Source organism: Tenebrio molitor, chromosome 3 (assembly GCF_963966145.1).
Source record: "Tenebrio molitor chromosome 3, icTenMoli1.1, whole genome shotgun sequence".
Classification (NCBI taxonomy): domain Eukaryota; kingdom Metazoa; phylum Arthropoda; class Insecta; order Coleoptera; family Tenebrionidae; genus Tenebrio; species Tenebrio molitor.
This window is the reverse complement of record NC_091048.1, coordinates 7143423-7159325: the sequence shown is the minus strand read 5'-3', so window position 1 is coordinate 7159325 and position 15903 is coordinate 7143423. Positions and strand designations below refer to the sequence as shown.

Below are 15903 nucleotides of genomic sequence, written 5' to 3'. Positions count from 1 at the left end.
AAAATAAGTTTATGTACAAAATGATTCCTTTACTTTAACTATGACTATAGTATATTTTGTCCTGGTAGGCGGTTGCGCGCGCCATTTACGAAATCCTGCTTAGAAGTGCGACCTCCCTATTGGTTACTTTATTCCACTAACCAATAGGGAGGTCGCATTTCGCGCAATCGCTTAGCAGGAAAAAATATACTTTAGTGTCCGTGGCAAAACATTCACCGTTTTGCATTTTGCTTGATTGCTGGCAAATAATGTAGAAAATAAATGCTTTGTAGTTTTGGGATCAATTCGCTAAGTCGTTCTGGTGTTAAGTCTATGGCAGCCACTCGTTTGGATTCCGTTCTCATCGGGAAAAGCGACGCGACAGATGCACCTTTCGCGCATATCATCTTCCCCAACTGCCGGGCTGTCCCCATTCCTGCTACAAGCTTGTTTTCGTCTCGCTTCGGTTGGCATTAATGCAATAAATTAATACGTAAATGTGCTTGCACTTGTGCAGCTCATTTGACACACAGTTACATAACGCATGCTGGACAAAGCGATTATTGTCAACCTGTAACATAATTCATCATAATAGCTTACTTTTTATGTATCATACATTTCTATTTAAAAAATAATATTGCTGTTTGCTGTGTGTAACAAAAAAAAATCGATCTACTCACTTCTAACTGGACATGGTAAGGTTCCAAAGTTACAGATGTTTGACGGACAACAAAAACTCCGAGGAAAATTTTTAATTTAGGAAATAGATGAAAGTCAGATCGTGCCAAGTCTGGTGAATACGGAAGGTGCGATACAAATTCGAACCCTAATTCTTCAATTTTTTTTGCAGCAACCACACAGGAATGAACTTGGTGAAAGAACACTTTCTTCTTATTCATTTCTGGAGGTTTTTAAGTGATAGCTGTCTTCAAACGATTTAGAAGATTTGCGTAATATTCGCCGTTTATGGTCTTGTAAAACAGTACTCATATAAATCTTGGTCACCATGCGCTTTGTAAAATGCCGCGTCATGAAATAATTGGCTAAAATTTTGTTTACCGGGGAACGTGGATTTTAACAAGGTTTCCCATTGAGCCCAAGAATACTGGGTAGTTTTCAAACTGTCATACCACAATCGAGCAATGCCTTTCAATTTACCCAAAGCTAGATATATCGTGGTTAACTCATCCCAATGGTACATGCGAGCGCATTCGTTAACTTTTCGTAACCAATCGCTAATAGTTTGATTATCGTCAGCTGGGTCAAAATCGGAGAGTAATCGATCGTCTTTATAAAGGGTCCAATTTGACCGATTCGTAACACGTCGCGTATTATGGTCAAAAATCTACGAATAAACAACGAATAAAAGTACGAAGAAAAGCGCGCCGTAACCGAGTTACCTCTATATTCGACTATACTAGGACTAAAAGACGAAAACAGTCTTGCAGGTCTATTCCGTAACTAATAACGATATATGTTAGGAAACGATTGCCGTTAAACGAACGATAAATCGAATAATTTCGACAAACACATATTCCGTATTTTTCTGAGATCGTCCAGAAACGACGTTCTCGTTAAAATCTTCTCGTTTATAAACGACAGCTATTTGGTGATCGTTACCTTGTCGTTTAATAATTTACATTATATTCTGGCTGAAATATTGAATGAATTGGAAAGAAGGTAGATAAATAATATATGTAGGTATAAAATAAACTGTTAACCCTTTCAGTCACACTCTTAGGAAAATATTAAAAAAAAAAGTTTTTGGTATGAATGTATTATTTAATTTTTTTATAATTTTTTAAGCATAAGAAAATTAAAAAAAAATTATCAATTTTGGCAAATAGGGCATGTCCCTCACAAGGGACAAGGTGACTATACAAAATGGGCTAAAATATGATTAATTCATTTATTTTTTATGAAATTTTACAAAACAATTTCGGTTTTTAATAATGCATAAGTGCACTTTACATTTGGAACAAAAAATTCCACATTTGTTTTTACAGCCCTCCATTTTGCATCTAGAAGTGTTCTTGTTTTCATCAAATTCTGGCCAATGATCTAACCCATCATATCGCATGTCGGTGTTAGGTCTAGATTCAGTTTTAGCTTTCTTTGTTGATGAGGGTGAATCTTCAGTTCTTGGTCTATCTCTCTTTGTATGTTTTGCAAATATAAGCGATTCTGCAACACTTCGCCTGAATTCGAATAAGTCTTTTTTTGGAACACCCAATTCTCGTGCACGTTTCACGTATTCCAACCAGGAATTTGCCAATCCCAAATCAGTGGCATGAGCTATCATTCTGACCGTCCATTTTTTACTCCTGTGATAGGAACGGTAAAGACTAAGGAGGAAATCCAACTTAACAACACCTCCCATGTTCTTGTTGTATAGATAAATTACCTCTGGACGTGGTACATCTATGTAAGTTTTACCAACCTTATCCCAACGATTGCAGTTGTCCACATTGCCAATTCCAACAAAATTTGAGCCCACTAAAACCGCTTTGTTGTCATACCACTTTGTGATGACAATTCCATCATTGCTCACTGTTGAGTCACATGATCCTCTTCCTTCCCTCTTCATTTGTTTATCGCTTTTGAGTGGAGGATTTTGGAATCTATTGATTCTAAGAGTACCGATAGCCATTATACCTTTGGATTCTAAATATTGAAACAAATTGTATGTACTGAAATAGTTATCAAAATACAAGGCATAACGTCCTGTTTGGTTTGCCTTGAGCCTTTCAACCAACTGCATGACTGTAGCTGCTCCACTTCCAAAAGCTTGATATATTTTTTTTATTTCCGTACTTGGTATATTAGAAAATCATATACAAGACCTGATTTTCCAGCAAGAATGAATATCTTTATTCCCCACTTTTTCGGTTTATTTTTTTTTCTGTAACAGGTTCCGCTACCAGTAGTTAGATGGTGCTGTTTTCAGTGGCTTCCAAAGGAATGTCTCTTAGCAGGGACATCATGACAATCGCACTTTGGTTTAAAATTTATACCATTAAACACATAGGAAAATTATGTCCCTGGTGAGGGACACTATGACTGAAAGGGTTAATATAATCTGAAAATGTGCTTTAAGGGAGGAAAATCGTCGAATGGTCAAGCTTTTTCGAGACATGAGCGATCCTTTTCGACTGCCAGAAAATAACTTTCGCAAATTGTTCAGACTGAGCCCTCAAGTGGCGTTAAATCTGTTTTTAACAATACGTGAACATTTTCCTGAAAATCGACGAAACACGAAAACGCCGGCAGTGGTGAAATTCATTACAGCTCTACATTTTTTTGCCCACGGAAGCTACCAAAAATCGGTAGGTCAAGACAGACTGTGTAGCATGTCACAAGATACCGTGAGTAAAACATGACACGAGGTTGTAGATATTATGCTGAGGCATTTGGCAAACAGATATATTAAATTCCCAACAACTTTCGAAGAAACTATTGCTGTCAAGACTGGATTTTATAATGAATTTCACATACCTGGAATAATGGGATGTATAGATGGAACTCATGTAAAAATTTTCCCACCACCAGCTCAGCACTTAATATATCCTGGCAATATTTTTATTAATAGAAAAAATTTTCATTCTATCAACTGCCAAATTATATGTGATCATAATTTACAAATATTGGCTATAGATGCACGTTTTCTTGGATCAGTACATGATTCTGCCATTTGGATGATGAGCTCTATTAAACGTAAATTGAAAAACAATTATGATAATGGTGATAGAAATGCATGGCTCTTGGGTTATGCAGGATATCCATTGCAGCCATTTCTATTAACATCTATAGTGGGAGCTGAACCAGGTACTATTGCGGGCAAAAAAAGTGGGACATCAAATTTCTGTCAGTTTTGAAAAATTCGATGTAGTTTAAGATTTATTGTCATTTTTTTGACACTATTCCAGATGACAGTTTAAAAATTTATTTTATACTCCTATTTTCCTTTTCCAAATGCTCTCTCCTTTTGATAAAGATAGATTTTGATTGGGACTTTGCCTTAAATAAATCTTCACTACGTGCTTACTTACAATCATTCCCTACAACCTACAATACTTAATGACAACGTCAATCAATTCAAAGTAGGGTTAGAATAAGATAAGGGTTATTTCACATTAAAAGTCAAGACAATGACGTTGATGTCCCACTTTTTTTGCCCGCAATAGTACACCACAAGCACGATACACAGCAGCACATATACCCACCAGAAATTGTGTTGAAAGATGCATTGGTGTATTGAAGTCCTATTTTCGATGTTTACACAGTGACAGAATACTGACAGAGCAATTAAAAAACAAATCGAGTCGGCATGTTACCTATGGCAACCCATGCTATAGCATAGGCTCCAAAGCAAACTCGATTTATCCCTTAAATGACCGCTCGGTACAATATAAGTTAATTAATGCACTTGCATATTTTCTTCATTTGAATGAGATGACAGTGCAGATCCTCTTCCCGAGTCGCTATTCACCCCCATTCGCAGCAAAAATTATATATTGCTCTACAATTCTGCATAACATAATGCGTCTACACAACATTATTGATGAAGATGTTGTTGTAGTAATAGAAGAAGATGACTTTGATCATGGTGCCATCGAAGACGAATATCAAGTGTTTCAGCAAGGAATACAGACACGAAATAATTTAATTAACAATGTATTTGGGGTGTAATACAAGTAACTTTTATCCTAATGATAAACACAGAACAGAGTGAACACAATCAATTATTGCACCTAACCTTCACTGAAGTCAAAAGACACATCCGGATACTTCAACCGAAGTTTAAGTTTTTCGAGTTCCAGTTTCTCACTTTTCAGCTGTACAAGCTGTTTTAAACTAGTGTTGATTTCTTGTAGTGTTACATTTGTGTGTCCATGCTCTTCAACTTGGGAGTTCAAACGTCTAACCATGTCTGAGAGTGTAGCTCTTGGGGTTATTTTGCATTTTGGGGTCTTTAAGGTCTCACGTTTTCGTTTTAAGGAATTTTCTGCCTCATGAGTTTCACCTACTTGCTCAATGACATTCTCATGATTGTCAACAGCATTGACATCAGCAACAGCAACAGTCTCCTGTACAGCCTGATCAGCTTCGGTAAGACACAAAATAATCCTTCATTTTAACAAAACTTATCTTTCATAAAACAAACCTTCAGGTACTTCATTTGGAAGTCCCAGTTCTGGCACTAATGGTATTCCTTCTACCACAATCCAGCCTGTTAAATCTAACAATTTATTTTCCAAATCATTTTGTGGTTTTTCTTGAGGTGGTCCTCCCCCTGTGGGTTTTTCTTTTAAAATCCGTGCTCTCTTGCGCACAGCACATTTCCAATCTGACAAAATCTGTAAGGTGAAACATGATGAATTGATGAATGAACAAACTATAAATGGGTACGTTCTGAGAAAATGTGAACATTTTTTTAATCATAACAATTACTGATTGCAATATTCATATCAGAACTAAAACCTTTTTCCAGTCCTTGGGGCTTTTGCAGGGTCCACCGACACTATTTAATTGGTTAGTTAATTGTGCCCACGAGTTGTCCAAACACATGTGGATCAGATGGATTGTACTTATTTGTGCGAAAAGCTGCATTGTTTTGCAATTCATCCAGATACAGCATAAATTGTGCTCTCGTTGTTTTTGCACTTCTCTTCTTTTATCGCTCTTTTGCCATTGTAGATTTTTAAAAGTTTTAGAACTTTTCTAAACACTCACTTGCAAATTTTGTGTCTGTCGTCTTCTCGTCTTTCGGTCTTTCAGAAAATAAAAGCGCCAAATATCAACCAATCATGTAGAATCTGGTTGTTTCACGTTTTTAGGTAGCTTGGTTTTGCAGATATGAACAGTTTTAGGAAAATCTTTCCTATTTTTTTAAGCCATTACGCAACGTTTTTCGCCAAAATGGCAGAGAGAAAAGTTGTTCCTTTTGATGAGTTCTATTACCAGTTAAAATTAATGCACTTATTTCAGAAACACGCTGTATAGAATCATAGAGGTTACACACTTATGTTTATTATGCTGTCAACAACCAACATCTGTTTTACCGGCTCAATTGCTTACACCTGATTGGTCGAGCGTTACTGAATTCGCAGCGGTTCCCGCAGAAGATAGAAATTGGTTATATCCAATGGCACAGCTGCGGCTGCCCAACTGCAACCGTTCTTGCTGTTGCGTCAACAGCAACTGCTGCGGCTGCGGAAGAGTTTATAAATCCAGCTTAAAGATGGTTCGCATCAAACGCTCGACTTGTCCATTACCACGTGGCGTGCCAGTAGCTGTGTGATGAAGTTCCACTTTCTGGTCTGCCAAAAACGTTTTGAACATGCGAGAAGTGAAGGCAGCGCCTCGGTCTGCAATAATGCGCTTGGGTGCACCTAATTTATCAAAAACGCACTGTAAAGCACAAATGGAGTCTGCAGAAGTCTTCTTCGGTATGGGGCTCAAGCTACAATACTTCGAGAACGCATCAACGATCACTAGAATTTGGATACAAATATGCGATTTCGCCAGAGGTCCGGCGTGGTCGATACGCCACTGGAATATTATCTTTCAATTCGATCCGAAGAGTGCCAATGGTAATGTGTCCTGAAGTTTGTTTACGCCTCTGACCCATCAGCTGTAAACGCGCTATTTCTGGCTCGGTGAAACCTGACACATATCGCCGGTATTAGTACTGCGGAAGGTCAGTATTTTCGGCGAATCAGTAACACTGTGATGAAGTTCAAGACCACAACAGTTCTTTTCCACGCGCAAATTATCACGCCCGATTACATCCCAGCCAATTAAAACATCCAGATCTTTTGGCAGAGTATTATCGGATACAACAGCAAAACTGATTTCAAGTGTGATGGTTTCCATGGTTGCGATAAGATCACACGTGCCTAGACTTCGTACAGTTTGTGACCCAATGCCGGCAAAATCACGAGTATTAGGTGCTAACTGGGCTCCCAACTTCCTGGCAGCTGTCTGGGTGATAACAGAAACTTCGGCGCCACTATCAATTAAAAACTGTAATGCAAGAGTTTTCCATTACAGAGAAGAGTTGCCATGGGAGACATCTGCAAGCTGCGCTTGCGTTTCATGAGCATGACAGTTTTGGGCTGCCGAGATTTGACCTTTTGTCTACAAACATCTTTAGTATGACCAGATCTGTTACAGAATGTGCATTTGGATTGAGATGTTTCGGCAGCGGTTCGCGAGGTACCTCGTTGCTCAAAGGTTGACCGCAAGGTTGGGCATTCGTCTTTCCGGTGGCCCTGAATACCGCAGTTAGAGCAGTTCCCTGTGATTGAAGTTGATGCGGCTGCTTGAGGGGCGCTAGATCGGCGATTACCAGATTGTCTGGGGCTACGTGATCTTCTACGGCTCGAAGATCGTCGTCGTCCTTGTTCCGACTGATGCCGTTGCGGACTTCGACGACGTGGCGGGGAGGGATGACGACGCGAAGAGAGTCTGTCGGCTCGGCGAAATGACCAATAGGCACTATCAGGTTTCTTTTCGCGTCGCACGCACTTAACAGTTTTAACAACTCGCGCTCCGACGCTGGTTGTTGGAGATGAATGGCGGTACGAGCCTCATTATGATCGAGCTTATATTCAATCATGCTGACAACGGTGCGACATGGAAGGCCCTCATGGAAGCGGCGGATGTTCCGTAGTTTTCGGTTTCCATAGTCTCCTAAAGAATTGCAGTCACGACTACGAAGTGTAGCAGCGATGAACGCACAGCCACCAGGAGTTTTGCGATCGGGAAAGGCCACTGTTAGATCGTCTCAAAAATTTTGCCAAATGCGTTGGAATGGTCTCCACTCAAAGTAGTATTGGAAAGCGCGATTTTCCAATGCTTCTCCGGCTTTGGCAATCATCACGATGTCACTCAGGGTCAGATCGGTTTTTAAACGAGTAACGTCCTCTAGCCACTCAGTTACCGCGAATGAACTTTTGTCAGGGTCAAATCTTGGCAAACGAAGAGACGTCACGGACACTGATGCAGGCGCACTGTCTACGGGCGTTGGCTGCAAAGGCGTCGCCATTTTGGCTTGCCGGGATAATTCGGCTTCTGTTGGTTTGCCATGAGAGCAAGTAAAGTCTCTTGCCAGTCCCGTGTGGCTTGTGATGAATGTTCTGTGTCTTTTTCACTATCACCAACATCACCACCCGCTTGTAGCGTCTCTTTATTGCGCAATATGACGAAAAGGACCAAACTAAAAAAAAAAAAAACGGATAATTTGGGCCAATCCCACTTCTGATGTAAACAAGGCTTTAACAAAACCTTTATGTAGAGTTGGAACCACCCAACCACCACACCGAGCTCTCATAACCCCACTTTTTTCTGACACTTGCAGACACACTAAAAACAAAAGTCGGCGACGTTGTCGGTTGTATTTTCGAGGTAGATGCACTGTTGGTGGATTTTTGATTTTGAAACAGATTATACATGTAATTGTTGTTTGATTGTGAAACGCTATGTGTTGAGGGCTCACTTTATTCACATTCAATGTGTGAATTTACTTGGCAATTTAGCGGACACTTTACTGGGAGGTGAATTAAGCGCGCCTAAACAATGTTTAAATCAATGTGACGTGATTTCCATTGCCAAGGAACGAAGCCCTCGTTTATGAAATATTCTTTGAAAAGGTCTCGATATTGTGAGGCACTATCAGCATATCTGTTGCTGTCAAGACTTCCTACATATGGTAAGTTGTTCTGGGTATCCTGTCTCCTGGAATCATTTCTCCTGTATTTCGATCTTCATTGTCTACATAATTAGATGGACAGTATCTCCTCTTCGACGGTTTTTGTTTGCAGTCATGAGTTTGTACCCAGTTGTGCAAACATGTACTCGCCTTTATTATATTATTGACTGTATTTTTTTTGGCCAATTACGGGTCGTCTAAATATTCTCCAGCGAGAAACTAAAATACCAAACGCATTCTCAATAACTCTTCTTGCTCGTGAAAGTCTATAATTAAAAATGCGAATATGTGGTGATAACAAATGCGTTCCTCTTCCTGGGTAAGGCCTTAATACATAATTGGTCAAAGGAAATGCTTCATCTCCTACAATTACATAGGGCGCTTCCTTAGTTGATCGTGGAAGTTTTTCAGGTAATGGGACGCCTAAAAGATTACGGCTTAAGCCTTGACCAAGCAAAGAATTCCTGAAAATTCCCGCATCATTTTGTCTATTAGCCGCTCCAATATCAACGACTGTAAAAACATAATTTGCGTCACATGCAGCAAGTAATACAAGACTGTGAAAATCTTTATAGTTAAAATGCTCAGCTCCACTATTATTTTGGGCTTGCATGGCAATATGCTTTCCGTCTATTGCGCCAATACAATGTGGGAAATTCCATCGCTTCACAAAATCGTGAGCAATTTTTTTCCAGGTTTCAGTGCCTGGTGTGACAATTTGTAGAAGGTTGCTGGCCACTTCTTCTTTGAATTTAGTGATCGACATTTTTTCATTGGCTACTTCTTGATGTAAAATAAATGCATTTACCAATGCACTGCCCGCAAGAAGCTCAATGGCTAGCTTACGATACCACTTTACTCCTCTACGTAAAGATGTTGTATACGCTTTCATTTGATCAGATAAATAAATATATGCTTTATGATTATTATAGTCGATGACAGCAGCTGGTTTTTCAATTTCTTTGCGACCACAAGTAATTTTCATCACCGCGTCTGTGTGTTTAGTAGATAATGTGAGAACGTCCCTTTTATCTTTCCATTTCTGGATGACGACACCGGTGTTACTTTCAGCGGCCACTGTTTCTCCTTTTTTTTAGTTTTTTGTCAATTACAGCCTTCGGATTCAATTTTCGATTCGATCGGAGCGTACCCACCAAATGTGTTTGATGAGTCAAATCTATGCTTGTATAATAATTACACTGGTTTACACGGTTTATATACCTTAGCTGAAAATTGTAATTTCTTGTAGATTTTGGGGCACTGAGTTCAGAAGAAATATTCAAAAAATTCTATCACGTCAGGTTAAAGAACTATTTAATCATTAGCAATAATAATACAAGAGTAAATCCTAAATCAACAAAATCAAAAATGACCTATTTTACTTTGTTTCTTATAATTTTCTGCAGCAGTTTCCCTTATAACAGACCAACAGTAATCCCCTAACATACTTTCATCCCAAAAGCCTTTGTGCCGATCTCCAAAAAATTTCACATTGTGATGAAACCGCTCGCCTTGCTCGTCACTCGTGCTACCTAAGTTTTCAGGAAAGAAGTCCAAATGCGAGTGAAGAAAATGTATTTTAAGAGACATATTTACACCCATCTAGTGATAATTTTGCAATAATTGCGGAACAATTTCCCGATATTAGTTATCTTTTTTATTTCCTAAAAACTCTTTGACAAAATTTTTAAAAGATATCCAAGCATTTTTTTCTTTCAAAGACAAACAGGATGGGGTAGGATTTCTGAATGTAGAATCGACTTTGTGACAGACAGAACATTAGGACAAAGAATTTTATGTTTGTTTTTGTTTTTGGCTCTCGCCAAAATGCTGGAACTCCAAATCGGAGCATTTTTTTTTTCTCCAGATACCCATCGTGTTAGAGTTATCCTGCAGCTTTCACAAAAAACGTGTGAAACCCATTTTTTCTCTTGATTTGTTATTGTAAAACTAAATTAATGCAGATATCCTGATTTCAGTGCTTCTGATATAGGTCTTCCTTTTTTTGCAAATATAAATTTTCCACAAACGCAACAAAAACCATCAGAAACTAATTTACACGATCTACTATTATACATTTTGTACAATTTAGGACACTTTCTGATACCAGATGTCTTAAAACAATGAACTTTAATTCGCAGACATTCGTGCAGAGAAGCAGAAATATTATATCTTTTAGCAAAAAACTGTGAGGTGATAATAGCTATTTATGTAACAAGGCAGTAAAGTGACACTTTATTGAACGAGTTTGCAGATTGTGAGACGAGGCGAAGCCGAGTCGAGCAAGCAAACAAGTTCGATAAAGACACTTTACTGCCGTGTTGCATACAAGATTTTATCGACTACCACCTCACTGCTACTTACGGAAGTCAATCTATTTGCTTACTTCAACTGTAGATTTATATTTTAGAAAGTAAATAACTATTTCAATATTAGAACATTATTATTTATTATATATATTAAATGTGAATGTACAACCAGATGGATTATTAAAATTGATACCAGACGTTGAAGGAGCAGCTATTGAAAAAGGTTTGGAAGTGTTTGTTACTATGTTGTTAATATGACTACTTTTCTTTTCCACATCTTCGCCAATTAAACAAGTATTTGGATTTTTCTCCATTTCAGATTTTTGTAAAATTTCTATATCGGCGAAAGTTTCTGACTGTGCTGGCTGTTGGTGAATACCGCCAAGAATTGTTTTTGCAATTTTTGTTTTATTCAAAACCGACTCTTCCACGTACGATTAATTATTTATTATGTACGCTTCAAAATATTTGCAAGTAGGCCTAGTCAGAGTCAGGTAAAGTACTTTACCTGCCTAGACAGACAAAGTGACACTTTCTCTCCTTGAATCAGTACGCCAAAATTGTATTTTCCCTATGGTAGTCGATAAAAAAATTTTGACTAACATTTGTCTTTTATAGAAGGCAACTACACATAAAAACAAGGTTTTGATAAAAGGTATATAAAAAAAATAATTATTTGTAAACTAGTGTTATCAGTATAAATTGTGCGTCCTTTATTGAACAGGTTCTTTGCAAGAGTAAGCACTACATTTTGTGAAGAAGTTTGTCCTTCCACCTTATCTTGTCCACAATAAACCGTCATGTTATAAGTGTAGCCTTTTTCAAGACACAGCTTATATAATTTAATTCCAAATTTGTGGCGTTTATTTTTTATAAACTGCCGAAAGGAGAGACGTCCCCTAAATGGCACGAGTGTCTCATCAATACACACTGCTTCCTTTGGTGTAACATTGTTTTGAAACTTTTCGAGCAGCATGTTTATGAGAGGCGATTGCACATTTTATAAAATTTTCATAAATGGGCATCTTTGACCAATATGATAGTCGTGGAGCGATAAGAACCTCCTCCGGTTCGACACCTCTGAGAGTCGGTTCTTCTTTCCACGATAATCTTCTTTATGTACGCCGTTAATTTTGCAATTGCTTAAACTGCCTAACCTTATGTAATTTACTTCTATATTTATTATGAAGTACCAAGGCTTGCCTTTTAATAGGGTCTGCTGCCTTCTCAGGGAGAAGACGCCCTCTCAATATTTTCGAAACATTCGTGGTCCATGTAAAACAAAAAAGATCTATAAAAATCTGCAAGAACTGTTTATATAGGTCATGTTGAGGACATCCTGCAAAAATGGTGTTCGAAATGTTTGCACACAAAATTAGATATAATTTTTCGTTACAAAGTGTGGGGAGAAAATGTGTAAGAACTTGTGTACATAAACCAAATAATAACACAAACTTTGTACGAGGTTTCAGCAGGGAGTTAGAGTTATATGCCCGACATTGTATAAGCATATGCTCATCAAGAGTATCATCCATGTGAGTAATTAATTCGTGTCGACATGTTTTGCAATTACCCACCAACTTCAAAATTCTTTTGGCCATATACCCAGTCATGTAGCCATGTAACATTAAAGTGTGACGACCATTGACAGGGTTCAAATGTATCACTTTCTGTGTTGCATAATCCAATGGTAATACATGAGTATCTGCAGACAGCTCCCCATGAATAAAATATCGCAAACTGCAAAGAGCGCCTTCACTTGCATCCTCCTCACAATTGGCAACAATTGAATGAGCTGCCATGAAATTATTCAAAATAAGAGTTTTGAATGCAGCTTTAAAATGTGTACAAGTGGAATTTATATTACGGGCACCATGTGAACGTATAATACTGAAAAAGTTTTCAAGTGGATCTTGGTTCAAACTTCTAGGTAGCAGAAATTTAAAATCCACAGCTTGCAATTTCCTCCATAAAAGTTTCAAATTCTTTAGAGATAATATCCAATTTGTAATGGAGGGTGGAACAAACTCCCTTTTCTCATTTGAAAATTTGATTGTTCTTAAAACATTAATGGCTTCATCCCAAAAGTCCATGTGACCCGTGTTCAGACTTACCGCACGTCGCAAGGGTTTATTGTCTGGGATGAATTGATGAACCATTAACACTATCAAAAAGTTTATCAACAAAAAGTATAAAATTGGCTGTTCCAATGGCTTCATTTGGTAATATGCAGGAAAATTAAATTTACCATATTTAATCAACCCTCTCATTGTTGATTGAACTCGATGTGAAAAAATTCGCGCTGCATGTTTCACCTTCATTTTCTTGATTTGACTGTTGACAACATGTTCATCTGTAAGTTTTGGCAACATGCGGAAGTCCTGCTCATCATTGTCCAATTTGTATAAGGTTTCAACATGAGCCCACGAAGCTACTAATGCCTCACCTTTCCATTTAAAATTAACATTGTAATTAAGCATGTTGTTCCTAATTCCTTTCAGAAGATGAGGAAAGTCAAACAATGGCAAAACTTCATTATCACCAATGAAAAACGAATAGGAGTCATGGTCAAGATTGTTTTTCCTTCTATTCATTTTAGTTTCTTCAACCACATAATTCACAGCTGCCTTGTTGTACTGGTCACACACAGTGCTATCAACAATCAGTCCGATGCTGTTGAGCTCTGTGATTATGTCTTTGATATTTTTCGCGATTTCTTCCTTTTTCATCCCATTCTGGCTAAAAAAATAGGCCACTGGCTGCTTCCACTTTTTACATATTCCGACAACCATAAACACCATCACATGGTCGGCAATCCGTTGCACAGAACTACCAGAGGTACATTGAAATCCATGAATGGCACCTTCGAATTTATTGTAAGAAAGTGCGGGTTGCAGGCTCATCTCATCAAATAGCAAAATACAGTGGCAATCTCGTGGACTCAATTTCTTCACACTTTCCTGCATGCATCGAAAGATGGGTTTATTAATTCCAGATTCAAAAGGCACCTTCTTCAGAAGCGCAATTAACGTTTTTCTTGAGGGGAGCGCAAAAATTTTTCGTAACAAACGATAAGCCTTAGGACTTTGTTTTAACAAAGACAACGCTAATAATTTGTCTTCGGTACTAAACCGACGACCTCTTGCCCTTTTGCTTTGCTGACTAAGTTGCGACTGCAGAAATCTAAATGTGACATTGTTTATCTTGTTCTGATACAATTCGAAATCTTCTGCTTTTTTGGTGAGCGTTTCCAATTTTTTCTTGTACGATGTAGCTTCTTCATCCAACTTCCTTCCGATATCCCGAAATTCATTTGCAATTTGATATAACTTCCTAGCTTTGGGAGTTAATTGTGCTTTTCTTTTTAAACGAACTTCAAGCAGTAAATTTCTTTTCCTTCTTAACATGTCTTCTTTCAGTTTTGACGTTGATTTCTTCTTTATCTTCCTTTCACGGCTTTCCATTTCTACATCTAAAACAGAATTATCAAACGTATTAATATTATACTTACCTGGCACATCTGCAATTTCACTGCTTGCCATTTCTACATCTAAAACAGAATTACCAAACGTATTAATGTTATACTTACCTGGCACATCTGCAATTTCCTTGCTTGCCATTTCTACATCTAAAACAGGAGTATCAATAGTACATTGGGATATAAGGTTACTAAGTGCATTATAACCGAATCGAGATTCTGTTATCGCAATTACTATATCCCACAACGTTTTTCGCACAATCGCTTATACGAAAAAAAATGGCTTCGAAGTTATTTTTTTGACAGGAATATTTTGTAAACTAAACATTAATGTCATTAATGAATAATGACTTACCTCAGTAGGTATCAGTGTCGTTATTTACTTACAGCATTAGGGTTGTTAAGTTCAACTTGTAAGTACCTATAACAACACGATTGCACGAAAACGTATTAATATTATACTTACTTGGCACATCTGCGACTTCACTACTTGCCATTTCTACATCTAAAACAGAAATATCAAACGTATTAATGTCATACTTACCTGGCACATCTTCGATTTCACTGCTTGCCACCTCTACATCTAAAAGAGAATTATCAAACATATTAAAGTTATACTTACCTGGCACGTGGAGGCGAGGAACGCTACCAACTTTCAAATTGGTGCGATTACGATTATCTGGGAATTTGGATTGTTCGTCAAAATGAACATCACAAACCCGATAATATTTTTGGACTGTGAGAAGTTTGGCCAGCAGTTCTTCTCTTGCCACGCACCATTTTCTACACAGCTATAACAAAGAAAATTTGCAGCTCTTATTACACATACCTATATTTGTTGTTGTTTTATATCACAACAATGATTTCAACCTCACAATTTACTTACCTCCACATCTTTTGGAAACATGTGCAACTTCACGTTCTCAAAAGAACAATCGGTTACACAACATTTATGAGGCATCCTGATTGTGTATTGGTAAAAATGCGGGTAGTACAGCACGTTTTAAAATATAAATTTCAAAATCCAGCGTAGGCGGATTACCATAACAGCAACTGAATTCAAATGGAGGAGTAAACAAAGACCCAAGCTATTTATTTCGGCGAGTGAATGTGGGTAAAGGGAACTGTAATTTTTTTCCGATACTAGCGCCACTGCAGCCTTTACGAACGGAGGTTAAACTAATCTCAACTTTACTTAAAATAGTGAGAGTGCACACCCCCTGTCTAATACGCTGTCACTACACGGGATGGTGATTGGAGATACCACTGTTGGAAGACGGTACTCGGCAAAAATGTCTTGCAGATTCGGGGAAATTGGAATCGTGGCTACCTGGGCCGGGGCGGTGTCTGTTTCCATTGGCACAACGGTGTCTATCTGCTGGGGAGTTTTTTGTTGGAGAACTGTTGATTGGAAGGGGACAATG

The 15903-nt window shown here is 38.1% G+C and overlaps 1 protein-coding gene and 1 pseudogene across 1 annotated transcript in view; one reads left to right on the top strand and one right to left on the bottom strand.

Moving 5' to 3' along the window:
• LOC138126984 (uncharacterized) overlaps positions 1-15903 on the top strand; it is a 129627-nt gene that overhangs the window by 61446 nt on the left and 52278 nt on the right. The window lies entirely within an intron of this gene.
• Positions 6516-12614, bottom strand: LOC138125611 (uncharacterized; annotated as a pseudogene).